This window comes from Lates calcarifer, linkage group LG14 (assembly GCF_001640805.2).
Source record: "Lates calcarifer isolate ASB-BC8 linkage group LG14, TLL_Latcal_v3, whole genome shotgun sequence".
NCBI lineage: Eukaryota > Metazoa > Chordata > Actinopteri > Centropomidae > Lates > Lates calcarifer.
Window position 1 is genome coordinate 10,324,737 of NC_066846.1, and position 27,131 is coordinate 10,351,867.

Sequence of the window (27,131 nt, forward strand, 5' to 3'; positions counted from 1 at the left end):
TCTAAGTTTTTGCTATTGTTACATAGCCAGTGTTAGCATTAACAGCTGTTTATTTACCAGTCTAGAAGAGGATCTGCAAGTTTGGCATCAAACTTTGTTCCTTAACTCGTTAAGAGCTATATCCAGCTTTTCTTCCTCTGAAGTTAGCAATGCTAACTAGCTAGCCCCAACCTGGCCTGCCCATCTCATCACTTTCCTATAGCAACTCACTGTAGTGCTGCTAAGAGGGCATATTCTATCCTCTTGCATTGTATATGCAACAATGGCTGAAGCTCTTGGCAAGCAACCATCACCACCACCCGCTCTCGGGAAGAAACCACACTCGCCAGCAGAAAAAAAACATACAAATAGCCCCTTTAATGATAACTTCCAAAGAAAAATGCATGTAATTACTGTATTTAGTTGAATAGCAGGTCAAGAAAAGTTGTGCCTGCTCACAGACTCTACACCATTAAGAGACAGTGTTCTGAACCAAGATGGATCTTAATGTGGTCCCTTGATGAAGATCAAACTAGGATTGAGACATCTTGGTTCTCTGTGTAGCTGCTGCTTTTCTTATTAAATCTCATTTTATCAACCTAATAGACTATCAAACATATAATTTTTATAATCATGGCACTTTAAAATCTGTCAAAGCCCAATATTACCAATATTAAAATAATAGCATTCTGCCCAATTAAAATATTAGTTGCCCTTTGTGCATACATGACATATGACATAAGTGAAATTCCAACAATACCTAAAAGTATAAAACCTGTGCATTTTAATGGAAAATGTGCTGCTATAGCTTGGCCTGAGAGAGAAAATGGGATCTGTGCTTTTGCCTTTGAATTATGTCACGATTTTCATGTCAAATAAAAATGCACAAATGAAATGGCAGTACATGTGGCAATGTAGCAATTTTTATTTGCATAATGGAAAGACCAGTTTGATTGAATGATTCATTTTAATATTGGCAGTCACTGACTTTCAGTCTCTAACTTTGAGAATTCTTGAGCACAAAAAATAAACTTGATTGAGCCTTTCACATATAATTCTAGTGAAAGGAGCAATTTCATGGAACACAAATGGTGTAATTTATCCATTAATACGTCTACATGGAAAATTATACACAACAACAGAACAGCAGAATAAAAAAGAAAAAAAGATTTATCTAGTTTCAGCACATTTCAAAGACCTGAAACATCCAGTCTCTTTCCTGAAGTATATAGGAACTGAGAAAGTTAGATTTGTCAAAGAGCGTGGGATATTTAGAGGCGTTGGTTCCTAACAGTGGCTTTTTGGATTTTTTTAAATTGGAGACTTAAAGCCTGACATGGTTAAAAGTGAGACCTAGACATGAAACCAACTTTGTACAGGCCACTGAATTACTACTCTTTCCTAAAAACAGAACTTTATTGTTTTTGTGAGTAAGGCATTGTGCAGAGGAGACACGCTGTGCGATGTGGATATGCTTTAATTTTGATAGTGCTGCACTTTCATAGATACAGTACTTGGAGTCAAGAAATCATTTCCAACTTGGGAACAACTTTCACTTCTCTCTCTTTTTCATTTGAGAGGGTACATTAATCAAAAAAAAAAAAAAAAAAAAAAAAATTAAAAACTAGAGGAAAAAGCAGCTATGGCCTAAGCCCAGAAAGTTTGACAGTACACACAGCAACAATAGTTGTGCGACTTGCCTGTGACCTCCTGTCATGGCATGATAAATACCTGGCGGCGGTTATGGTCGACTGGAACATAACTGGGGGATTGTGTAACACTGATGGGAGCTTTGTCTCAGCTTTGCACGAGGCGCTAACTTCCCCCATTTGTCCCCGGTGACCCCCCCGACAATTTAACATATTTACCGCTTTTAAACACAACAGATGGCGGGGTTGCTCCTGCACAAAGCAGGTCATGAAAATAAAATCTCAAGGAGCTACAGAATGATTTCAAATCCCGAGGGCATTATTTAGCTTTCTTCAGAGGTGGGCAAGGGAAGAGCTCAATCACCATTACTTTGCCTCTTGCTTTTTGTGTGCTTTAAACTTAGCTTTCCTCTACTTTTCAAGGTTTCATTTAAAAGATTAGAGAGGCCTGTGTGTGGGAGACGGAGAGAGACACATTAGCAATGTTGTGAGCAATTTCTAGTCACCCATCAAAGTGTGCCATGTCCAGTAATTGTTGTTTAATTGGTGGTGAAATGTTGTTTTCTGGTTTGACACTTTACAAAGGACGTTAGGAACCTATTTCACTGTATCCACCTCTAATTCTTATGAAAAACTAAGTGAGCTAATTGCTGTTTTCTGAAAACATACGGTTTTATAATAAAAAAACAAAACATCCCTGATCACCACCTTTTGAAGTTTTATGTGACCTTTTGTAGGTGCATCTGAGCTAACTGGGTGCAAAGGAAGGACAAGGATGCTATGTGATATCTTAAAAGCATACTTCAGCTGTTAGAGTCTAAATGTAACGTCTCTGTTGTTGGAAGAAAAGCGCTGTAAACAGTGCTAATTGTGTTTCCTGCCTCTCCTTGACAGAACAAAAGGCTGCTTCTCAGATGTCCATTACAGGCTGTGATAGAGTCACACTCGCATCAGTCTCTCCGCTCAGGGCCGCAGAAACAAACTGAGCAGGCATCACAATCAAAACGGTCACCACGCTGCAAGGATCCCTCTTTCTCTATTCTTTAAGCCAGTGCACTCCACCCTCTTTATCTCTCCCTTCATCCCTCTCTCCCTCTCTCTCTCTCTCTCTCTGTCTGTCTCCCCTGCTTTATCAAGGCAGTGAGACCCCCTGGGAGGCTCTGATCTCCAGTGCACATCCTGAAGAATTAATGACTTCTAATGTACCAGTTAATGCAGAAAAGGCGGAACATCCATCATAACTGACAATTTAATGGCGCTTTCATAGATGGGCCACTCACATCTCTCCCATTCTCCTTCACCAATTTTTCCCCCCTTCCCCTCCCTCGCTAACAGACACACACTCACAGAAATATTGCACATATACTACACATCATATGTACAACAGCAACGTTATCCCCCTCACTGACTTCATGTTTCCACAACGTCTGGGATCATTTCTTAGGAAGGATACATAAAATCTGATCAGGTAACCCTTTCTAATAAGGTATATGCAAAATCTTAAGGAGTTACCAGTGCATGAATAAAAACAAATCTGGAACTAACTGCCACTTAATGGACAGTAAGTCATTTGCAAAGAATTATATGGTAGATCATAAGTTACTGGAGACAAACTGCTGCTACAGGATGTTAATGAACAAACATCTCATGATTAGTTCCTACACATGTAAATCTGCATACTGAACATTTTCTCAATGACTCACTCCTGCTTAATGCTATATTAGCTGCTAAATGGTTCATAAACACTGATTAATCTTTAAATTCCTACGTAAAAGTTACCGTTTTGTGCTTTTTTAGTAGCACATTTTGCTACGTTGTTATCAGGAATGCTTCATTACTTCATGATCACCTTGCATATAAAGAGTCAGTGTCACTCTGAGAGCATAAGATTCTCTAGTCTGATGAGACAAAAACTGAACTCCTGGCTTAAACCATCTGTATGGTGAAGCATGGTGGTGGCAGCATTGTGCTATCAAGGTGCTGGTCAGAATTGAGGGAACCATGAGTGCAGCCAAATACAGATAAGTCCTAACTGCAAACTAACTGCATGACCTGAGATTGGGGCAAGCTCGCCTCTCAGCACAGTAATGATGCACACAGTCAAAAAAAAAACACTTGGGTGGCTTGGGGACAACTCAGCTGAATGTCCTTGAGTAGCCCAGTCAGAGCCCTGGCCTGAACCCAATCATCCATGAGACCTGAAAATGGCTGTCCACCAGTGGTCCCCATCCAATCTGATGGAGCTTGACAGGATCTACCAGGAAGAGCTGGATAAACTGACCCAAATCCAGGTGTGCAAAGCTTTTAGAGACATACCCAAGAAAACTCGAAACTGTAATTGCTGCCAAACAGCCCTCTACAAAGTATTGAATTAAGAGTCTGAATACTTTTGTAAATAAAAGATTTCATTTGGTTTCGGCTGGGCCACTCAAGGCCATTCACAGATTTGTCCTCAGGCACCCAAGTGTTTTGATTTTCAGTAAGTCTGGAAAAACGTCCAAAAACATGTTCCAACTTTGTTATCATGGGTTAATACGTACTATTTTTATTTTTTCATATTTGTAACATTATTTATGATTACTTTAATTGGTGCATGTGATGATAATTTTGTGGTGATCTTATACATAATCTCTCAGTGAGACTGCTTAAATAAATAATAACCGAGGGAATAATTAGACCTTGATTCAGATTTATTCAGTACTGTAACTTTTTGTGCTTTATTTATTTGTTGTATTTTTTTTCACTGCTTACCCATTCATTTGAGAAAATAGTTCATTTACTACCTGAAGTTTATGTTTGGTTTGCATGGTTAAATGTTCCACTGATTCTATAAAAAAATATTTTTATTTTCTATTGTGATTTTACATAGATGGGAAGACTAACAATGACTCAGTGGAAGCTAATAGGGATCTGAACACAATGAATTTAGTCCTCCACTCTTTTCTGTCTCAGGCATATGTGTACCTTATTGTTGTCAGTCATGGTGTGTCATTTCATTGAAGATACATGTCATCTAACTATAAGGCTTATTTGAAGCACATGCAACTTACCTTTTTGATATGTCAATCATATTCTAGTCTCTTGTAAATGGAAATTTCCTCCATTACAATATAGTCCCTTATATATACTGTTGTGAAGATGATCCCTGGCTTACTGGCTAAGGCGATACATGGAGCATGCAATAAGCTGTTATATCTTCTGTTGGCAGGCTTGTCGAGATATAGAAATCAACTGGCTAGTATGACATGGATTTTTGAACATTTAATGTATCTTTGACTGATGTGGTGAACACAAATTCTGATGGATATTTAAGTTAAAAATCAATTTCAAAGTGTAACAGCACTGAAACCTCTAAGTTCTTCAGGAAAAAGTCATTTAAAACATTAATGCACCAACGCAGAGAGAAATAATGAAGGAAACACTTCATGTGTAGCAGTGTCATTTAGTGTCAATTGCTTAATTGCTGCACTAATCACACCTTCAAGTGACACGTGTGGATGTGCGGTAAACATAACAACCGTCATGCATTAAGTTGCTGTAATACGGCTCACTGTCACTGAACAGACTGAGAGAAAATTGCTTGGCTGCCTGGCCCCTGCGAGTTGATGTAGAGGACCAATATTCCCCGAAACAGCTTGCACAGGCAGCTAATGTCCCTTTCAACACGTCTAAAATTATGTTCAGAGGACTGTCCAATCAATGGGATTGTCCAGCGATGGGAGACCGAGCCACCTTGTAGCCAAATGAGTCGGTGTTTCATAATGCTGAGCTAAATTTATTGCAGCACCCGAATTGGTCTTTGCAGGATTTAGCCTGAGAGGAGGAGGAAGCAGATAGTTTTCACTCTGCTATTTCCAGATACCACAAACATAATTGAAAAGTGCTGGAGACATAAAAACATGGCAGACTACAGACTCAGTGTATTGGTTTTATAAAGAAGTTGGATGATGATGAATTACTGGAGAAGTTGCAAAAAGTATAGAAAGGAAGAGAGTAGATCACAAAAATGGTGCAGGTTAGTGCTGCCTAAAGACCATACTTAAATCTTCCACTGAATGAGAGCATGGACATACACTGAATGTGAAAAATATTAAAGGTATCTTTTCTAATTTCTACGTTTTTTTATAGCAACAACGTCTAAACTGACTCAGAGTTTAAAATTCTTCTTTAAAGCAGTATTAATAACCTTATATTGACATATATTAGAAGTTTCCACTTTATAAGCTGAAACAAAGCAACATTAGCATGCATACTGAGTCATCTCTCTGGTCACCTGACAAACAGAAACCCAATATTCTCTCTCCTTTTAGATCTGTTCTGGTCCCCACCCACTTCTGACAAAAATATTAGATGGTGAACATAGTGAAGCGTCCGCTATGTTCACCAGCTAGTTGCTAACTTTGTCTACTTGCTGTTTATCAGACTTTTTTCAACGACAACAGCTGCCTCTGACTAGAAACAAGGCTGACGAGAACGGTGAGACTCAACCAAAACATGAAAGTCGTGGGCCATAAAAAAGTGAAAGAGACTAAAACCTAGGTTGGGCGAGAGAAACCATCCAAGTAACATCACAAATTTGTGGTTTTTGGTTTAGATTAAAGTGAAATAACTGGCAATCCAAAATTTCCAAAGGAACACAAATGATTAGTATAACCTCGCTTTACTTTAGCAACCGATTACCTAAATATTTTCAGCTCACAGGTACCCAGAGTCATCTTTAGATGTCAGTTTGTATATGTCATGTCTTGACCTCTCAGAGCTGATGGCAGTAAAAAGTGTATACTGCCAAGCTTTCAGAGAATTTATCTTACCATGGAAAATGTAATCTGTGACAGATACTTGTTTTTCTGGGGACACTGCTGCTCAAAAGGCTGGGCAGGTCAAAAGTACAAGATAAGCATGTTAGTATTGAACAGGCAGATGGCAAGAAAAAATCATTGTCATTGACCCGCAACAAACTATCAGATAGCCAAATACAGCAGCAAACTGATCAGATTACTTGCTACTGTATGTGCAATAACAAGACCTGCAAGTCAGCCATGCATCGAATGGGAAACATTATCACTGCTGTGGAGTCAATTACAGATCTTTATTTTAGTTCATTGTTTTAAGGTTGTTTAGGCCGTTGTCTTCAGAGAAAATCCCTCCTTCTGTTCCTTCCTTATACAGCTGCTGTGCTATATTTTTCTTTTTTTTTTAAATGTGGCCGAAAAAGAAATGTTGAAGCCCCCTGTGCATTTTTTTCATGAGGTGAGCTTATAAGGAATCACAGTGAATAATGAGAGGAAGCAAAGTCTGGCTTTTTTCAATTCCACCAGCTAAGTAGCAATCTGAACTCAAATAGCCATTGGTAACCGGTGAATGATGTTTAGCGCTAGCTCATTTAATTCCTTTATTATTTCTCAGCAAGCTCTCTGCTTCAGAAATCACAGGAAATTGATTCCATTATCTGTATCTTCTCCTCTGTGCATAGCACCTGCATATGAAATGCAACACACCCGCCATTTTCACATCTCTGCCATTGAAGTGACATTACTATTGTCATGGCAACAAACCCCCTTCTCCATAGAGAAACTGTAGAACACAGCATCCTGTTTTTTGGAGTCAGGTATACCAGATTTAGATTTGTGCACACCAAAAATTGTGACTTTTGCCAGTGTTGCAAATCAATCTATAGAACTAAAATAGAGCAGTTTGCCTGCACCGTCCATATGAGCTGCACTACACTACTGTGCACTGAACTGCAGCATATCACATTAACAGTTTCTTTATCTCTACATGTGCTGCATTTTCTGTACATATGTCACCTCCATCCTGACATTTACATTGTGAATGGACAATCGTGTCGATTTACACACACACACACACATACACACACACACACACACACACACACACACACACACACACACACACACACACACATATATATATATATATATATATATATATATGATGCACACATTCCAACACACCCACACATTTTGGTGGATAAGCTCCAATAAAGTGCACATTTTGACTTGCTGTATGATTTTGTTGTTTGTTGTTTTGTTTGTATACCTACACACTTTAACATTTGCTGTGCATAATCATGCTTTTCTATGAACTTGTTAATGCAAATTTGATGCATATTTTGCACATTAAAGGAACCCTGTGGAGTTTGTAACCTCTAGTAGGGCTTTTATTTTTTTAAGACTCCATTTTGTTTGTGTTGTGCACAAAATTTACTTTGCCAATGTTTAATAAGAAAGGATCTGCAATGTAAGGTCTCAAACATACAATACAATAACTTCTGTTTGTTTACAAAAAATCTCCACAGGGCACCTTCAAGCACTTTGTATTGTTTTTGGAAATTCACATTCCTGAACACTGTTTGGCAAACAGTAATGGACAAACATGCTACCGACAACATGCTAAGTAATTTTAAGGATTTTAACATTAATTTGATGTTGATGTAATTTTTTGCGAGATTTCACATAATAAAATCTCAAAGCTATGCTTTAAAGAGACTTAATTGTGATTACCAATGCCGCAGATTTCAAGAGCGAGGAATAAATGAAGAGATCTCCCGTGTTGTTGGACTGAGAGAAATCATTACATTAGCAAATGTAGCAGTTAGATCCTTAAAACGCCTCTTTGCTGTTCAATTTGCTGTTCATTGCAGATTTTTGTCTGTATTTGTCAGAGAAAGGACTGAGTGAGAGGGGAACAAAAAGGCTTTTGATGTGCCCATACTCAAGGACATCGACACAGCACCTTGCAAAATCTAATTTCCAAAGTGTGAAATTTCCTCATTCTCTCCCATGATAGCTTCATTTCATAGTGAAAGCTAATTATGGACGCTATAATTTCTTTCAGCAGTCAAGTCATCAGCTGGTCAAATACAGAGCGGCTCACCAAATGACACAATATAATTGCTGTGGCAAAAACAAATACTCTTTAAGATACTGGTCATTACATTTAAGACATTTTAATATAGAGAAGCGAGAAGAATACTTGTTTATATTGTCTGGCTCTTTTTGGGTGCGTGTCACTCTGGGTTACTGAAAACTTTTTCACTCTCTGCCTGTTTCCTCACATCCCCTCACACATCATACTTTCTCATGCTGTGCCTCTTAACATTTTTGCTCCACTGGAGCTGTCTCTCTTTTCAACCTAAGGAAAAAAAAAAGAAAAGAAAAGAAAAAGCAGTGCAACAGTTTTACAAGCAAAACAAACAGTCAACCCACCCCACTGACATTGTCTTGTTAAAAAAAAAAGGCCTGGCCAGATTTAAGATTCACTGGGGTTGCAATCTGCATGCTAAGGCCCATCAATTTTTCATGGCTCTAACACTATGAGCACTCACAGCCAGAAGGGGGTAATGCAAAATTGATTTGTGTATTAAAACTGCTTAGCCAAGCAGACATCACTGGGAAATGTAGTGATTACCCCCTTGGGACTTGAGAAGGCCATGTTTAGTCAAAGTGATCGAAACAGGAACTCTTCTGTCCGCACAGAAAGAATAACTGTTATTTATCATATTCTAAACTAAATGGAATATAATAGAAAAATAGTTTAAATGGAAGATAGCTATGACATTGAAACTGCCACAAGATCGTTTTCCTCTATTTGTCTGCTTCTTTCTCTCAAAGCAAGAGTTTAATTTTGGATTTCGGGCGAGACACTAACGAAATAAAGTTTATTAACTACAGCTGATATAATCTGCCACTGTCGTCGTTTTTTCATTTTACCTAGAAAAAGCAGCAGCAGCAGCCAGTGTTGGCCAGAAATGATAAGCCTGCCACCTGAATGCTTTGTACACTGGTCTTAGCTCATAAAAAAGCAAGAGCAGATAAAAGATTCAGTAAGATTTGTCAGCCTCACCTTGACTGAATTGGGATATTGTGCTGACCTGGAAACAGGTACGAAATGGAATGTAAACTGGAACCCAATATCTCTGGTGAGGCTTTTATTCTTTCATTTTTTAATTTTTTTAATGCCTAAGTTTGTCCATGAACATTCCCGGCCTAAATGAAAGACTCAAAAGAACACACACAACTGCTATTCCTCCTAGAAATGAAGTTTACATAGAAGTGAACTGCAACAACAGACACATTTTGTAGGAAACCTAACTGAGGTTGGAGGTGGATTATGCTTCTATTAACATAATGAGGATACACTGTTAATTTCTGTATATGGCAAATCACAAATATGTTTCCTTCCAAACAAACTGTTCCAGTTTAGTTGTATATGTGCATGATTTACGCTGCCTCATGTAATGTACACCCCATCCATATGCTCAGACTGCCTTGGTCGTGACAGAGCACTTCAACCTCTCAGAGGTCACTTTATTCAGCGCAGGAGAGGGAAGAAAAAAAAAAAACCTCTAATCGCCGTATGCAACAACATGACCTGTGTCCATCCTGGATTTACAAATATTCACCTTTGTACAGTAACCTTGCCTGACTGCGCAAAACACTACTAACACATACATATTTATCAAAGTACGTTTGTAGGGGTCATCAAATGAGGCGTGTGGACTCCTGCGCCCCGGCTCCCCCGCCTGCTTATACCAAATATGTCCTTGAGTGTCAGAGGATGTGACTACCTGCACTTGTGGAATATTTACCAGCTCTTGATTTGGCAGTTCCAACCTTTATCAAAGGGATCCTTAATATGGTAAAATGAGCTAAGGTTACATGCTCTGCAGACTGAACTGACATGAATAAGATTTTTTTTTTTTTAACATAATCCTGAATTGTTCAAAAGACTGATTAAAAATTCAGCGGTTTTTGCTTACCAGCCGGCTCAGGGGAAACAGATTTCTTATGGAGAACAGCTTGCATAAAGTTTTAGAATTTACTGACTTCTTTTGCCAGCACCAATGTGAAAACAAATTGATAGCGTCCCCATAAATTACATACCCATCAACTCACACTCCCACATTATGCTTTGACAACTCTTCAGCTCTGAAAAGCACTCAAAGGTCATTTTTATCCCGCAACATGAAAAGCTCACTCCAATAAAAGTCCTTTAATCATTATTTGCAAAAGAGTTGGCACACGTCACTGTAGCCGCCAAACAAGTGGTGAGTCATAGTCAGTTAATGGTCAGCTCAACAAGCTGAGTTTAACACAAATGGAATGCCATTTCTTGATTACTGCTAGTGTCATGCGAGCTTAATTTAGAGCTGACCTGCATGTCAAAACACGTCCTCAATTGAAGGGCTTCCAGTGAGGCGGTGAGAGGTTTCACTGAGACTGAGCTGATTAGGTGGGCTACTATGTGCCAGCAAGAAAAAGATGTGGCTGACCATGACCAGCAATGTTCATATACAAGATAATTACGTCGGATGCACGCACTCACACACACTGCTCTTAAATGATTTAGGCCAAAAAGAAACTCACTACACTGCATTAAATTACTGCTAAGTAAAAACAGATCTATAGACTGCTGCGATGTTTGAGTGAAAGACACGATTCACACTCCTCCGGCCTTCTGATTTTATCCTGTCTAGGCTGTTGGTGAAAAGAAGCTCATTCCTGTCAAGAAAAGACTGCAACCTGCACTGGAGAATGCGACTGGAAATGGCAGCGTGGCTTTTTGTCCATGTTTGAGGAGCAGCTACTGACCTTTCCGACTAAGAGCTCAAACATGTTGTCTGCTACATCTGGGCTTTGGGCCTGGCAATCACTGGGCTTTTCGGTGATTATGGAAATATTTTTAGATGTCTCTGCCTGGAGAAAACCCCAGGGGAGCGTTTACCAGGCCTACCATCAAAACCTGCCCTCCATCCAAGTCTCATTTCTGTGTTGGATCCCTAATAGAGTTGCTTTGTGGTTGTCTCTCAGCCTGTAATCTTCTCCCCCACAAACCATTTCGAGTAAAACAGAAGTATCATCACAGGGATGCTTCTGTTTTAAACTACTTTTCTCTATCACCAAACATTACGAAAATCATGCTGTACCCACATTAACAAACATTTCTTGCTACAGTCAATATCATAAACTAAACTCAACTAAAAGTTAGTTAAATTAAATGGACGACTGGAGAAAACAGACTAAAATAAATCCTTGAAATTGTGCTTTTCTCCAATTTATTCAAAATACAAAAATCAGTTCTTGCCCAGGAACCTTCTTTTGCTTGAACAATAGCATTACTCATACAATCACATTGTCAGTTTCGCCTTATTACTCCCTTTGTGGTCATTTTATATTTATTTTCCTACCTCTTCTGTGCAAATGAAAAATTTGAATAACAATCACAACAATCAGAATTTCATCTCCTTTTCCGTTTAAGTGGCCATTTCCTCTGTTTTCTTAAACTGAAAAGGCAGATTTCTTTTATTCTATACAATCACTGCAATTACTGAGTAACCTATTGTAATTTGTGGGTAAAGAAAAAGAAAAAATATAAAGTATGGAGGCAGTTTTATTATCAGTGTGTTTTAGTTTTTATGTAAACAACATTTGTTGCTAAATTCATTATTTTCATGAGTCATGCTTCTGCAATTGTGGCGGGTAGAAAATATTTGGTTCTATACGTGTTTCAACACATCTGAGCTCAGCGACATTTCATCTCTGGGTGCTCTTTTAGCTGAGGGGTCACATTCAAAATCCGAGCCATTCAAATTTATTTTTTACCATTCGGCTCCAAAGACAGATCAGTAAGTGCACTATCTCCAGGACGTGGGAGGATCTTATCTAACCTTTCCTGCCTCATGAAAAATTCAGTATCCTGGCCACCAATCTCCGCCGTCTCAGGATGTTATGTCCGATACAGAGGCGGAGGTGCTGGGAAGAGAGGAGGAAATTGCTTTGGACTCCAGCAACTGTATGATCAGTATTATCATCGCAATGGACCTCATACACCCGAATATTTTATAGCAGCCTTTACCGTGCACATTCGCAGCAAGTCATTCGTGGTGCTCTGGATGTGTATGTATGTGTGTGTAAGGCCTTGGGTTTGTAATGGGTCTTTGTGATAGGGGTGGCAGGTTATGTAATGATGGGGGGGTGGAGGCGGTGGCGGCGGTACACAGAGGAGTTGAGCGGCAAACCCGCTACATGACAGCTCTCCCGGCGCAGAGGGAAGGTCTGATGCGGGTGAGTGACGGAGATTTCGAGATAAAGCTTCCTGTCAGTCTCCAGCAAGTGTTGCCCACCGTCGCCGCCAACCCCCGCCACCCTTCATCCCCGAGGGGCCTGGCAGACAGGACAGAGGAGATCCTACACATCACGTAGCTCCTCAACATAAGACAAGCCAAACATCTGCTTTGTAAAGAGACGCAGGCATCTCTCCTCAGCTTTTTCATCCCTCTTGCCCTCTCTCCCTCTCTCTCAGCCTGACTGCTTCTTTTCAAAAAAAAAAGACAGAATTATTAGGAATCTGAGTTATTGTTCAGGTTCTGACTCCTGCAGACAGGACAGAGACAGTGAAGTGACAGAAAATGCCCCTGGACAGATTTAACTTTGCCTTTTCACTCTGGGCACATTTCTCAGTCTTGTTACTTAGACTTGACTGAGTGGTTACTATTATTTCCATGGCATTTTTTAAAGGAAGAGTTGGGCATTTTTGGAAAATAATAGCTTAAAATAATAGCTTTCTTCCTGAGGATTAAATCATTTTGTGTAGAGATGTTAAAAATTAAATAGTACATATCAATTTGCTCTAGATGTGTTGGCAGACATGTATTTGAAAAGGAGAGACACTAGGCTAGCTTTCCTGCTTTCAGTCAGAGTTAGATGAAAGGATTGATTCTACTCTCATTTCTGTCAGACAGGAGTCAGTTAGCTTAGCATTAAGCCTGAAAGCAGAGGAAAGCAGCTAGCTTGGCTCTCACTGAAGCTAACAAAATCGTCCTCATAGCACCTTTAAAGTTTACTAATTAACATGTTAAATCCTGCTTGTTTAACCTCCAAAAAACTAGGTGTATGTCTGGTTTAACAGAGGTTTATGAAGTGGTATTTATCTTCAGGTCTGTAAGTGATTTAATATATTTCCTGAATGTCAAATTATTCTTGAAGAAAAACAATTAAATAAGTAATATGAGAAAATCACAAATTCTGGTCTTGCAAACTAGTTGCTTGAGAGCACTTGAGATTTGTTTGAAGGTCTACTGATTTGGTTCAACAAAGAGTCATCTGCAGCATTAATGTAGGGCAGATGCAGGATAAAGGAGGACAGCTACAATGGCTACTACTGTACAGTTGGTTTAAATATAAGCCTGAGGTGTGAACATCCCACGCAACCCTGCCAGCCACCAACTGTATGTTTGCTTGGCATGGCACACGAGTGTGAACAACACCAACCGTTGCACGATATCATGATAATGCCTCGGCCCATTAGATGAGGAGTCACACTGCTTTTATTTCGACCCCTGCCTCTGCCGGGCAGGGGGACAACCCCTGTCAGCGAGCGCCGACCGCAGCCCACCCGCTGAGCGAGTCGACAGGGAGCAGCCGAGCCAAGGCACCCGGCCAGAGGCTTGCCAGCGGGGGCGCCTGGCCTGAGCTGAGGCAGCTTCTCTGGCTGGATGTCCACCTAGGTGATAAGCACCACAGACTCCACTCACCCCTGAGGGCTCACAGCAGGACATGGATACAAAGTCGCTGCTGCTTTGCTCAAACAGATCCCACAAGAAGAGGGGAATAAAAGTAGTGTGTGTTATCAGAAGCAATGTTTGGTGTGAGAATGTAACTATTTTTAAACTTGAAACCAGAAAGTGAAGTGAAGAAAAGTAATAAATCCCCTCTAAGTGAGGCAGTCTACAGATGGACTTACAATGTGTTTCCTAATTTGGATTTTTCTGGTTTGAGGTCTTGCTGGCATTTGAAGGCACCAACCTGTGAATTTCCTTTGACCTGCTTTACAGTCGAAGCCACAAGCGAATCAAGGATCAGATCTTCTTCCTATTATCTACACGAATCCTGCTAGAAAGAAAGAAAGAAAAAATTAAGAACACAATAATAACAATTCAGCATTGTATTCTTACACACCAGAAGCAACCAATTAAAACCATTATGCAGCGTTTTCATCAAAATCAGCTTTTAAGTTCAGATTATTTGAGCCAGTGGCCGCTTGTGCACATCAGTGTGTGACATTTAGAGTGTGAGCTGTGAAATACTGGCCGGATGTAGCTGCATTTGTTATGGAAATGCGGAATATGAAAATCAGCAATTACAGCATTATTTAAAATACACACACACACACACACACTTCAAAATTACAACCTCTCTTTTGAGTCTGTGTTAATGCAGCAAACTATTTATCACCTCCCTGTATACAGCCGCTGAATGCAGCAGTCAATGTATGTATGTATGTATGTTGGTTGCCATGGTTTCTTGTCCTGATGTGTGCTGTGATCTGTCGATCGAGAGTGGGCTTTGTAGTGATGTGGGGGCATTGTAATAAAAGAAAAGAGGAGCATTTTGATTGTGATGCATGTCCTAAAGAAAAGAGGAAACAGCTTCAGACTGTCGTGAGTTTTGTTGAAACTGTACAAATACAAGTGTTTTAAAAAGTGTTTGTGTGTGTTTTTATTGACAAAGAGCGCCTTGACCTTACAGCTGATTATGCCCAAAAAAAAAAGAAAAGAAAAAGCCTAACAGCATATATTAAGACCGTAATCAATGCCTGCTGAAGTAAAGTGGCCTGCACCATAAAGTGTCCTCACTGTGAAGCACAGACAGATAAATTATCTGAAGGAAATCAAGATAATGACTTTCATTTACTCAATAAGCAGATATTAATTATCTGTCCGACAGATTAGGGGGCCAGACTTATTGAGAGCCTTGAGATAAATGGCTTTCTGATCAAGATATGATGAAAACCTTTTTAGGTCCTCTAACCAAGCACTCATGAATTTACATTTTAATTCCTGCCCTTGTTTTGGCAATTACTGGGGATTTTATTCCAACGCCACACCCTAACAGCCAAACAGCACCACTGTGTTTAGTTTTCTTCAGGGATTCTGATGTTATCACACACACGATGCCTCCACTAGCCCGCTCCCTGCTGCCACCCTCTGTGGAAAAGTAATGAAATGATGAATTTGTGAAACAACCGCAGGGTGACTATGATGAATTTTGTGGTATCTCTCAGACTAATAGCTCTGTCAACAAGAACAACTCTCTATAGACGAGCACAAATAGGCAAAGCAATCATGGTATTTGTGGTTTAATGCACAAAACATGAACGGCGGTAGCTTAAATTGAGGCTGCAAATATCTCTCTGATGAGAGAGGTTAATCCAGCATTGATTACAGAGACCACCGTGTTTTTCTTTTTTTCCCCCCACAAATGCTGAAATGCAGCATCCATCCCTGACTGTGTCTCTGTTCAGAACCATATTTGCCAGAGGGGCGAGCTGATTTGTGGCAGGCCATCGTGCATTTGGCTGTTGTCCAGTCATTTAACTTGCCAATAGCAGCGTGATCTTGGAGATACTCATGAGAGCAAATATTGCCCTGGAGCCTAGCTGAGCCCGTGGCAGGAAAGCAGTCTGGTTACTACCACGAGGCGAAGGAAACCTTATCTAATAACTGCCAAGGCATTCCTCAAGTTGGCAAAGTGTTGGTGGGCACTATGTTCGCAAGCACTTCTCCTGGCTGTTAGGGGAGCTTCGCTGGGGGATTCCTCTGAAGCTACAAAAACTCTGACAAACACAGGTCGCTTACTTTATTATTAATATTTAAACCTGGGTGGTGGGTGAGGCTCCTCTCATCCACAATACAGATACAGTGTGTGGGCGGCAGCAGCCTTTTTAACGTCTGCCAGCAGTTACAGTACATCATTGCTAAGAGATTCCACGATAAGCTCACTGATAAAAATAATACTGACTTATACAATATCACATTTGAAGACATGACTACATCCAAAGCCTGTATTATCAAGCTATTATTGTCTGTGCTGCTCACTGACTTACTTCAACTTTTACCTGTGTTATGCTGGAAGGAAGGTTTAAGTACAAAGATATAAAATCAATTTCTCTGACCAACAGTAATTCAATATTATTTATTAACTCATATGATCTTATCATGTTATTGTTTCACCTTGCACTGCACTATTATTACCTTAAAAGGCACAGGGGCGCACACTACACTGGGTTTCTGCCAGGTTTTACAGACAAAAGTTCAACTAAATTAAGTTTTGACCCCAAATTCACTGACCTCAACAAAACCTGTTCAATGGGATTCTGGTATTAACGAATGGTGGCAGGTATAAATGAGTTATGCAGCTCTGCTCTCTAATCCTACCTGGACTTGTGTGTAAAAAAAAATATCTCAAGAGTAACAGACAATATGAGAGAGGACGAGTATACCAGATTAGAAAATGATTACTGTGATTATTTACACTCTGATACAGTTTGTAGCGTTCTAGTTGCAGTGGCTGCTTTGTAGGATTATGCGCGGCTCTTCATTCTGCCCACATCCTTGCACTGTCTGCTTATCTGCATTTGGTCTGAGTAAGAGTTGAATAGAGTTTGGTCTTACATAACAAACCAGCAGAACACAGTTTGATGATTTGATGTCATTTTCAATGCTTTTATACCTGACATAAGGATATCGCTCATGTCAACGTTTCTCAATCAGGTACAGAGGAATAAAACAAACTCAAATGGCCTTTATAATGCCACCCACAGGTGTTGTTAAAGCCAACCAGATAAGGGCCCCCCTTCAAGCCTGACTCTAGATAACAAAACCTACATTACCAGAGCTACAACTATTGTCTTTTATTATTGCTGAATCTGCCTATTATTTTCTTCTTAGTGTTTTACTTGTTTAATCTATGAGGTGATAAAAAATTGTGAAAAAATGTCCCTGAGACCAAGGTGACATCTATACATCTATATATTCTTATTTTGTCTGACCAGCAGCTAAAAAAAAAACCACAATGATCTAAACCAAAGAAAAACAGCTGCAGCTAGAGAATAATTAGAGTGCTTGCCTTAAAAATGACTCATTCATACATTATCAAAACATTTGCCAATTAATTTTCTGTCAATCAACTATTCAGTTGTTTCAGCTGTAAATATTACACCCCTAATGAATATTGCACACAGAGAAGCATGGAAAACCACCACAATAGCAACGAGTAAAATGGAAATTTTCAAACATATGACAAAGAATAGTGTCACTGTAATTCACAGTGACAGTGTGTTTTAACTCTGTTTGCAAATACCATATTTTCACATGTATCAATGTCAGAAAATGTGATTATGATTTCACCACAACACTCAGTCGTCGCTCACGTCAATTCAAGATCTAAAATGGAACATAGCTTTTAATGAAGGGTGTGTATTTGTCTTCATTGGTTTAAATATGCACTCTAGTTCTGGGTGAATCAACATATTTACACACACACACACACACATTTTTGGATGTGAGAAACAAAACAAAGAAACCCTAAATGCTTTAAACTGCTAATTAATTTGGTACAGCAGCATCATCACACATTAGGCATGCATTGTTTCTTTGTCTTGTGTGTGCGTGTTTGTGTGCTAGGAGGGAGCATGTTTGCACACATGTGAGAGACGGGGCCAGCTGCTGAAGTTACCTTTTTTTTCTCCCCCCATTCTCTCCTTTCGTGTGCATGTGTCGTTTGCCTGCCCGGTAACCACAGCGCTACCTCTGCAGGATGCGCGTCTGACCACATACCAATCAGTTGCCTGGATAATGAGTATAATTGATTGGAGCCTCATTCACATTCTGTGGAATAGAGCATGCAAATTGTCCTTGCCAAGTCATAATGAGGGCCCTCTTTAATGGCACAATCAAAAATTTCACTTCTAATTTTGCAAGCTGAAGCGAGTGCTCTGTGTTGATTGCATGGTCGGGTGCCAGTGTCAACAGCACGTAAATAGATAGGTTGGTGGTTTATCTCCATTTACTGAGAAAATATGCCACATGCATATATACCCATGGATGTGAGATGAAGACTGAGAGCTCTCATAATCCATATTTTATTCACTAGAGTTTTTTTTTTTTTTTTACTTTGCTATTGATTGGCTCTGACACTGGCTGCAAGAGAAGTTATTGTTTGTGCTCCATTGAGAGCTACTAACTGCTGAGACCCTCCATCACCACCATGCTTACAATGTCAATATCATGAGCACTTGATACTGCTTTATCCTCAAGGAAATATTCACAGTGGAACCTGGCAATGGAGAAAGCACACATAATTTTAATGGCAAGCCCTTTATTCAGCCACAGAGAGGCTATAAACACTTTAATTTTTTCGTGTTTGCATTTCAAAATGAAATCTATCCAATATTAATAACTTCCTACTGGCAGAATGTAGTAAACAGCTCCTTGCAAGTTACTCAAAGAATTTTGTCTTTGGCAAACTTTTGCCAACTGAGCATCACGGCGTCTTTAGTAGTCCTGTCATTCCTGGACTAATGAATGAATTAACAAATGAAAGAGGATTTGCTTGTCTTGGGTTCTCCCCTCAGAGGAAGGTTAATTTCCATTCAATATGCTAAACTGCTTAGAACCTGGGACTTTATCCAAGCACTAGCCTTCCCGCAGCAAAAACACTGGTCTGCCCTGTGACCCCTTGGCCCATCCTTAATCCTTCAGGATCCTGTGGTCAATATCTTAAGATTGATTCACCTCTCCAGTCAAATAAACTATTAAATCCATTAGCGAGATGGCTCAGGCTTACTTTACATTTTGATTACGATCAATTACTATCTCCTGCCACAGATCTGATTCTGTGGTTCTGTCCAAATGTTAAAATGCTTGACTCTGCAGACTCGAACAGCAGACTCAGAAAGTGAAAATTCAGCCACTCTTAAAAGTTACAATTTAAGGGCTCGGGAATTCTGTGCCTTTATGCTTTTGCTCAGTGACCCCAGCCACTGATCATTATCTTGTTGGCAATGGGAGTAGAAAATGAAATCCAGAGGCCTCTAATGACAAAGATTTATGAGTGGGTGTAGTACCATATTTATCATGGATTATTTACAGAGATTCTCAGTGATGAGTGCGGATGATGTGTGGGGAGTGGAGACGTGGCACATGAATCAGTCCGAGCGGGATACAGAGCCCGGCTCTGCCGCCAAGGACAAGAAGAGCATAATGACAAACCACAGGAAAAAGTCAAGCTCCAACCTGGAGGAAACCAACATATCTAACAACATATGTCAGTGTAAACTAACATACTGCAGCCCATCAATTTAAAGCTTAAAGCTCCTCTTATCAATATTTTTATTTTAACAAAGGTTCAGATGATGTGTTAAATGAGAAAGGAGCTGTTTGTAGTGACATACCTGCAGAATTATCACCTGACTACAGTTTCTCTCAGCGTTTTTCTTTTTTTTTTTAGATAAGCTCATTGTTTTGGTTTTGCGGCCTACAGTTTACTGTTAAGGTTCACTCCCACCACTCTCATCAGCCTTGTTTCTAGATACATTAATGCTAATGTTGCTTCCTCTGTTTGCCTATTTCATCACAAATAGAAAAGAAAAAAGAAAAGAAAAAGCAATACAAAATACAACCACAGAATTCAAGCATAGCTTATTTTTTTCATATTTCATTCCAAAGTTTTTAACACATTTCCATCTAATCTAATAGTGACCTTTCAAGTGTGGCTTCCTGGTAAGGGTAACTGAATTAAACACATCCTGAGGCAGTTTGCTTAAATACAGGTATGTATTACATTTTTGATAAATAGCTATAACAATCCAAACAATGTCTGGAAGGATCTTTTAAATAACTAATAAACTGTGCGGAGTAGTGTTTTTCCTTCTCCTTCACTTGTGTTAGATACTTAAACACATAATATATTGATGTATTATGACACAGGCTACACACATCTCTCTCTAACAATGGGAGCATTGGTTCATGCACTCATCATCCTGATGTAGAAGACATGAATCATGATGACTAAACTAAAAAGGTGCTCTGTTAAACTAAATTAATGACAGTTGATAGTATGTCAGTAATCGCTTTTAGGGATTCTGTGGTGTATCAGAGATAATGGTCTGATGAATCAATAGGAAACACTTAAAGGACCCTGTATGCATACAACATTGCCACTAAGAGCAGAGGTCCTACTGATGTAACGCTCAGTGAGTGACTGGCTACATCATGCAACCCTGTGGAGGCAGTGAAGTAAAAGACTTAACGTCGTTCGGTGACTGTCAGCATTGATTAGTGTTGCTCTTTTAATTACATTGACTGATGAACTGTATTTTGCTGCTGAACTCAGTTTGAATGTGTAAAGTGCTTTCCAAGTTCTCAGTTGCTACAACCTGGTTACAAATTAGCAATTTACTAAATCAAATAGCATCATTAAAATGCAAGAACTACCTTAGTTTTAGCAATGTGTAAATTAGCAGCTCAGAAACATGTCAAGCAGCACCCAATCAAAAGACGTCAACTACAAATAGGAAGTCATTGTAGCATTCTAAGCTAACAGTTGTTAGGGGGGAAATCATAAACTTAACAGCCTACATGGATAAATTATGTGTTTCTTTTAATACAGAGAGGGAAATATCAGATTATCAGACAAAACTTTAGCTCGCTAAAGTTAGCTTTTTCAGGTAAACTAGCAGCTAGCTACACAATGACTAACAGCTAACAGTACGTACAACTGGCAGGTAGTTGTGTGAACAGTAACAAAAACAACTAATGACAAACTTGTGTCTAAAATATTTTGCAGACCTCAATGACAAAACTGCACAGCTACTATATTCAGCACCAGTGAGTGAATTTAAATTTTTCACATTATTCATCCGATCGACTTTTACATATGTAGGACACTTGTTAAGGCCATTTTGCCTCTCTTGTGTGTGTGCTTCTTGGCATGTTACTGCATCTTAATCTTAGAATTTTTGCTCAAAATAGCATCATAAGCTTTCTCCAGTCAAACACTTTGTGTCTGTCTCCTGTATATTCTGGGTGATAGAATTTTTGGTAATCCTTTTGGATTAAAAAGACTTCCTCTAATACCTGGAGATGCAAGTCAACCACACTTAGTAGGTAGTGCATGTAAGCCTGTGTTGCTGCGTGAAGAGGAGGGAAACTGTGTTGGGGAAGAAGAGACAGAGAGAGAGAGAGAGAGAGAAGAAGGGAGTGAGGGAGGAAGATAGAGAGGGAGAGAAAGAGCTTTAATGCTGGTGTCCCTTTTAGACATGCTTTTAATTCCTCTGCAGGAATATCAGCAATATTTAACTGGAAATGTCACAGAATGTCAAGTCGGAAAATGTCACTGGGGAAGGACTGGAGGGTGACCTCAAACCTCCCCTTTAAGATGAAATAAATATGCCTCTGTGGTATTGTAAAGACAGGTTTTTTTCAGGGCGTGATTTCTCCATTTTAAATGGACTATTCATTTTCATAGCAACAGAGGGGCGAAAAGGCAGAAGACAGGCCGGGGAGAGATAAATGAACTCATCAATCGTGGCGAGTGGGGACACAGGAACGGCTGACGTCTACCCTGTCATTTCCACCATCCGTTGGGTAATTGTTGACTTGCAGCACTGGTGGCTCTCGCCTCCTATATGTGATTAGTTACCGTTTCCAAAACTGATCTACCGGTCAGACATTTACATATGAAAGCATACATTAAGGGGTGAGTCACTTGCTTGATGAAGCATTCGCTTTAGCTTCACTCCATAGTCGACAAGTATTGTGTATTTCAACCTTCACAGCACAGCTAAGGTTCTATAAACAGTGCAAAGATAGTGATTTGTTTGTCTCAACCTTGTAGAAGATAAAAGAGGCAGATTATTACTGTGCAACTGGGGACATTTGTGCCACTGCAGGCAAGCAGGGTAACATAACACTTTAACTGGCTCCACCCAGCCACGTATTTTCATTTCAACCATGACAAAGCAAAGATGTGATGGATGTCCTTGCTCCTCCTACCTCCTGCATCAACCTGGACATGTATTTCATAAAAAAACACACTTCTCATACTCTGCTGAGCAGTGTAGAGTTGAAGAATTTGTGTTGACATTTGAAGCAATGTAACAGAGGACTATAAACAGCCCTTGGGCTTGATGAGCTGGAAACCTACACTACAGTCGAGCAGCATTGTGAGGTATCTCACCGTACCAAAGCACGGGATACAGGGAAACATAAAGCGACGGTAATCCGAAATCAATAAGGCTGGAGACAGAGAAAATATTACACGAACAGTAAGAGAACAGGGGGCACAGTTCAGCAAAAAGGCAGAGATTTCTCAGTCTCTTTCTTTCAAGCTGCACCAGGGAAAATTTTCTAAGGGCAGAAATGATCCACTTATGCCCTATCAAGACATTAGCCAGGAGTGCAGGGTGTCAGATTAGATACGCATTCGCTTTGCTGTAGTGCATCAGAACATGTCTTTCCCCTTCCCTCACCGTCTCTCTGCTACATCTCCCTTTAGATATCTACCTCAGTGCTTTTAACATTAAGGAAATTGATATTAACAAGATTGAGTCCATTCTCTGCTGAGTTTTATAGTTCCCAATAATGGGGCTAATGCAGATCATTACCAGCAGAGCCAATCAAGTTATAATCTGGCTGGGCAAACACATCCAGCTGACCCCAACAAGAACAGCAATAACTACCACACATGACGCTTGGAAGCAGCAAGCTAATGTTTCATAAGACTTGATTAATGTTCACCTTGACCTGAGTTACAAATGAATTTCTCCTCACAGAAATAAAGACCAGCGACATATTTTACTGGCTGGTCATATAAGCACCTCAAAATAGGCTTATTTGGAGAGACGTAATATGGATGATTTGAATGACAAGGGCATGTTTATAATACAAGCTCCAGCGATCCATCTGAAGTGACACGTGTAGCGTACATTAGCAGTTACTCTGTCAGAAATGTAAAAGAAGAAAAACAAAAACCCCTGGGCTGGAGGGACTCATCGCAACACATTTTGTTAATAAGAGATACTAAAGCAGACTGCCATCTTACTCAGTAACACTGAACCATTGTTCACATGTTGTCTTCCATATTACGTACAGAGTGCAGATTAGTTCTTCTAATGTGCTAATTCACGGTTACACAGTTTGAATTCAGTCCAAGAACTTCAATCCAGGCTAATAACAATGGAAACTACAACATACTATATCAAAAATACTCTAACTTTGAAGAGCAAATTCACAGCTAAAAATGTTGTTTTCTGATCTCAAATTGTTTGACACTCACTTTGCTGCAGTGATGTAGAAATGTACTTCAGGGTGTGACAGTACACTGTGATGTCACTGTTGGGCGTGGTCACAGGTGCAACAAATCACACCTCTGAGCATACCAATCAATGAAACTGGGTTTGTTTGGAGGTGCAACAGACTTAAAACAGAGTAGGAAATGGCATATTGTTTCTCACCCTGGCATGTATGTGCTTCACCATCAGTATGTGTTGGTGCAACTTTGTTGCCTGGTTCTAGACCTTAAAAACAAAAAAATCAAGTTAACCTCTCATAGCTATGACAATCACAGCTCTTATCTTGACTGAAAATGTAGTGATAGTGATGTGGATTCACCACTCACTCCTGATTAATTAGGAAAAAACAAAAGATTTCCTCCCTCCCAATGAGAGACCAGATAACGTGGACTAGGTGACAGGTGGAATGAATCGAGTGAAACGAAATGGCAATTCAGTCTGATTATCAGGCTCAAGAAATAGAGGCTCTGTCTACAATTAAAAATTATAATGCAAGTTTTCTTTAATTTTGTTCACTTGTACTGCGTGTGGCCTCGATTTCTCAGTCTTGATCTCTATGATTTCCAATCTTCGGAGGAAAGTTTGAGAATTGAAATAAGTTACATTATCACTTCTCTATACTTACCTCAGTCAATATACCTTTTGAACCAATTCTACACACCTTATCAAAAATTACTGATAAGGAAAAGACTTAATTAAACTGTTCAGGCCTTGGATTAAAAACCTCAGTCCCTAATTCAAACGAAAATCAAGTTTAGGAGGACAAAAGATTTTACGCCAGCAGAAATTCTAAGTGGCTTGCCGAAGGTCAGGCCAGATATGAGGTGACACTCAAAAGACGTGTGTGTGTTTTTTTTCCCTTCTTCTGCTATTGGTAGGTAATTATATTAAAGGTGCATTATTTCAAGGTCCCAATCCCTTAAATGTGATAAAGTGTAATCTGCTGTCTGTGGCAGCTAGCTGTGTGTCCTTGTCCTAGGGTCAGCTTGCTCTTCTGCCTTTGTCTACAGCAAGTCTTTCCTTCTGCTCCTAGAATCAAAGTCTAAAATATGGCACATAAGAGAAAATGATGTCCTGTACATTAAAGGTGCCTAATAATTGCTCTTTTAGAGGCCCAAACAAGTAGGTGGTCTGGAGCTGCCATTGCTGAGCGTGGGATGCAATGTTTTATGTAATCGGCAAACAAATACGTTATGCAAAGCTCTTTTGATGTAGTTACTGTCGACACAAAGGCGTACAATGGCTGGGACCGTGAACCGAGGCGAGAAAGAGTTAATGTCGATATCTGATGCGTACAGCTACACTGCATTTTCAGCGTTGCCTCTTGAAAGCCACCCACATCAAGTGGCCATAACCCACTTGGAACCCAATAACACTCATTCATTCAGTCTTATTGCTTCAACCTCTCAAACAATGCAACTTAAAATATGTCAAAGCTGTAAGTTCAAGGGCAAGAAAAGATTTATTTTCTCTGACCCTCCAGGAACTTTCTATTTCACTGTACTGCTTTTAGCTCTGAATAATGCTATAAAGACTGGATGTGTTTTATGAGTGAACATTTGGCCACAGATTAAGGAATAGGGAATGTAGTTTGATCCTAGCTGACTTCACTTCAGCCCAGTTAAAGCATTTAAATTCTCTTGTGAGGTTTTTTAATGTATTTTCATCAAACGGTCATAAATCCATGTATGTAATCTGAATCCACTTGACATCCTCAATATACTGGCACTTTTTTGGCCTCAAAAGCCAGCGTTCGCATTGTGGCTCGGGCTCTGTCTGCACCTGATTCATCTTCTCGGGGCTGAGTAATGTCAGGGCGATGTTGCATCACTTCCAGAGGAGGATGAAATGCCAGAGATGTTCCTGACCATGTGCACTCCCATCCCAGTTCCCGTTTCCATCAGACCTCGTGTCCCCAGGCTCAAGTGCTCCTACATGGGCCGAGAGAACAGGCATTAACCTTTGAGGATGGGGCTTTTTTTATATATCTGTTTTCAAGACGAAGGGAAAATAGGGCATCTGCTTCTATTGATTTTTCCTATGTCTGCTCTGAGTCAGTGGCCAAGTTTTGAGAGTTTCATATATTCTGGCTCCCTCTCAAAACTACTCTGTAGATCTCTTTTTTTATGCCTTGGGGTGTTATTAAGGTTTGTCTTACTGTATGTACCAAATCCCATTATTGTCGTCTTCTTTCTGGCTGTATAAAAACAGCTATTTTTCCATTTTGTCAGTTCAGTTTTCAAGTTTTGTGCTGCATTTCTCACTGCACTAAAAACTACAATGCCGTTATTATGCACAGCATTCATTTGAGTGACACAGCAGTAATTTCCTATTTAATGATTGCATTGTCCTCTCTTCTCTTCTCCTCTCTTCATGGACATTAACTTTTATTGTATAATAGCTTGGCTGTGACGCTACACTAAGTTTGCCTTTATGGTTGTTCATAAACATTGACCACAGTTGCACATTATGGCCGACATTTTTAAAGTGTTAAGTAAAACAAAGTCCTTGAAATTGTCTACGATGGGGGTGTTTGGGTCCACATTAACACTCATATCAGATATGTGAAACTAAATTCCTTGGGAATGGCATGGCTGTAATTATAAAGGATGATGATAACAGCACAGGAGTTTATAACCATAGCAATGAGGTGCAAAAACTTGAGGTTGCTTAAATTGCATTTACTCGTACTGAAAATTCATCAACACATCTAAAGGTGGGATTTTGCTGGAAAACTCAAATACGTTAACAACCACAAATCCACTAGATATAAAAGAATCTCTGCCATTTGTCGCTAAAGAACACCTTTGAACAGAAACAGTCGTCACCACTCACTTATGTACAACCTGGTGAATATTTTTTTGGCAAATCCAAAATCTGTTGTTCATGATGCCTAAAAACAGAAACACTGGAGGAATAGTTCAACATTTGGGGAAATACGTTTATTCTGTACAGAGTTAGATTAAATATTAAAGCCACTTGCATGCCTGTGTGCTAAGTACAGAGTTTATAATTTAACTTAGCTTGCTAGACGTATTCAGCTAAGCTAACATGGGAAATGGCTCTCCTGGCTTTCCTGGTTTAAAAAAATATTTCAACACTTCTAAAGCTCACTAGCATGTTGTAAAACATTAAACTTAAAAATAAAATGTATTCATTTGTGATCCATAGCATTTTAAACTATGGAGAGAGCCAGGCTAGCTGTTTCTCTCTGCCTCCAGTCTTTGCAAAGCTAGGCTAGTCATCTTCCATCCATCCATTATCTATACCACTTATCCGTTAAGGGTCGTGGGGAGGCTGGAGCCTATCCCAGCTGTCACTGGGCGAGAGGTGGGGTACACCCTGTAT

General features: G+C 39.7%; 1 protein-coding gene across 1 annotated transcript in view; it reads right to left on the reverse strand.

Moving 5' to 3' along the window:
- elavl2 (ELAV like neuron-specific RNA binding protein 2) overlaps nt 1–27,131 on the reverse strand; it is a 146,957-nt gene that overhangs the window by 51,860 nt on the left and 67,966 nt on the right. Inside the window, exon 3 of the mRNA XM_018694101.2 lies at nt 14,456–14,539. The gene's annotated coding sequence lies outside the window, so the exon portion shown is untranslated. The remainder of the gene's footprint in view (nt 1–14,455; nt 14,540–27,131) is intronic.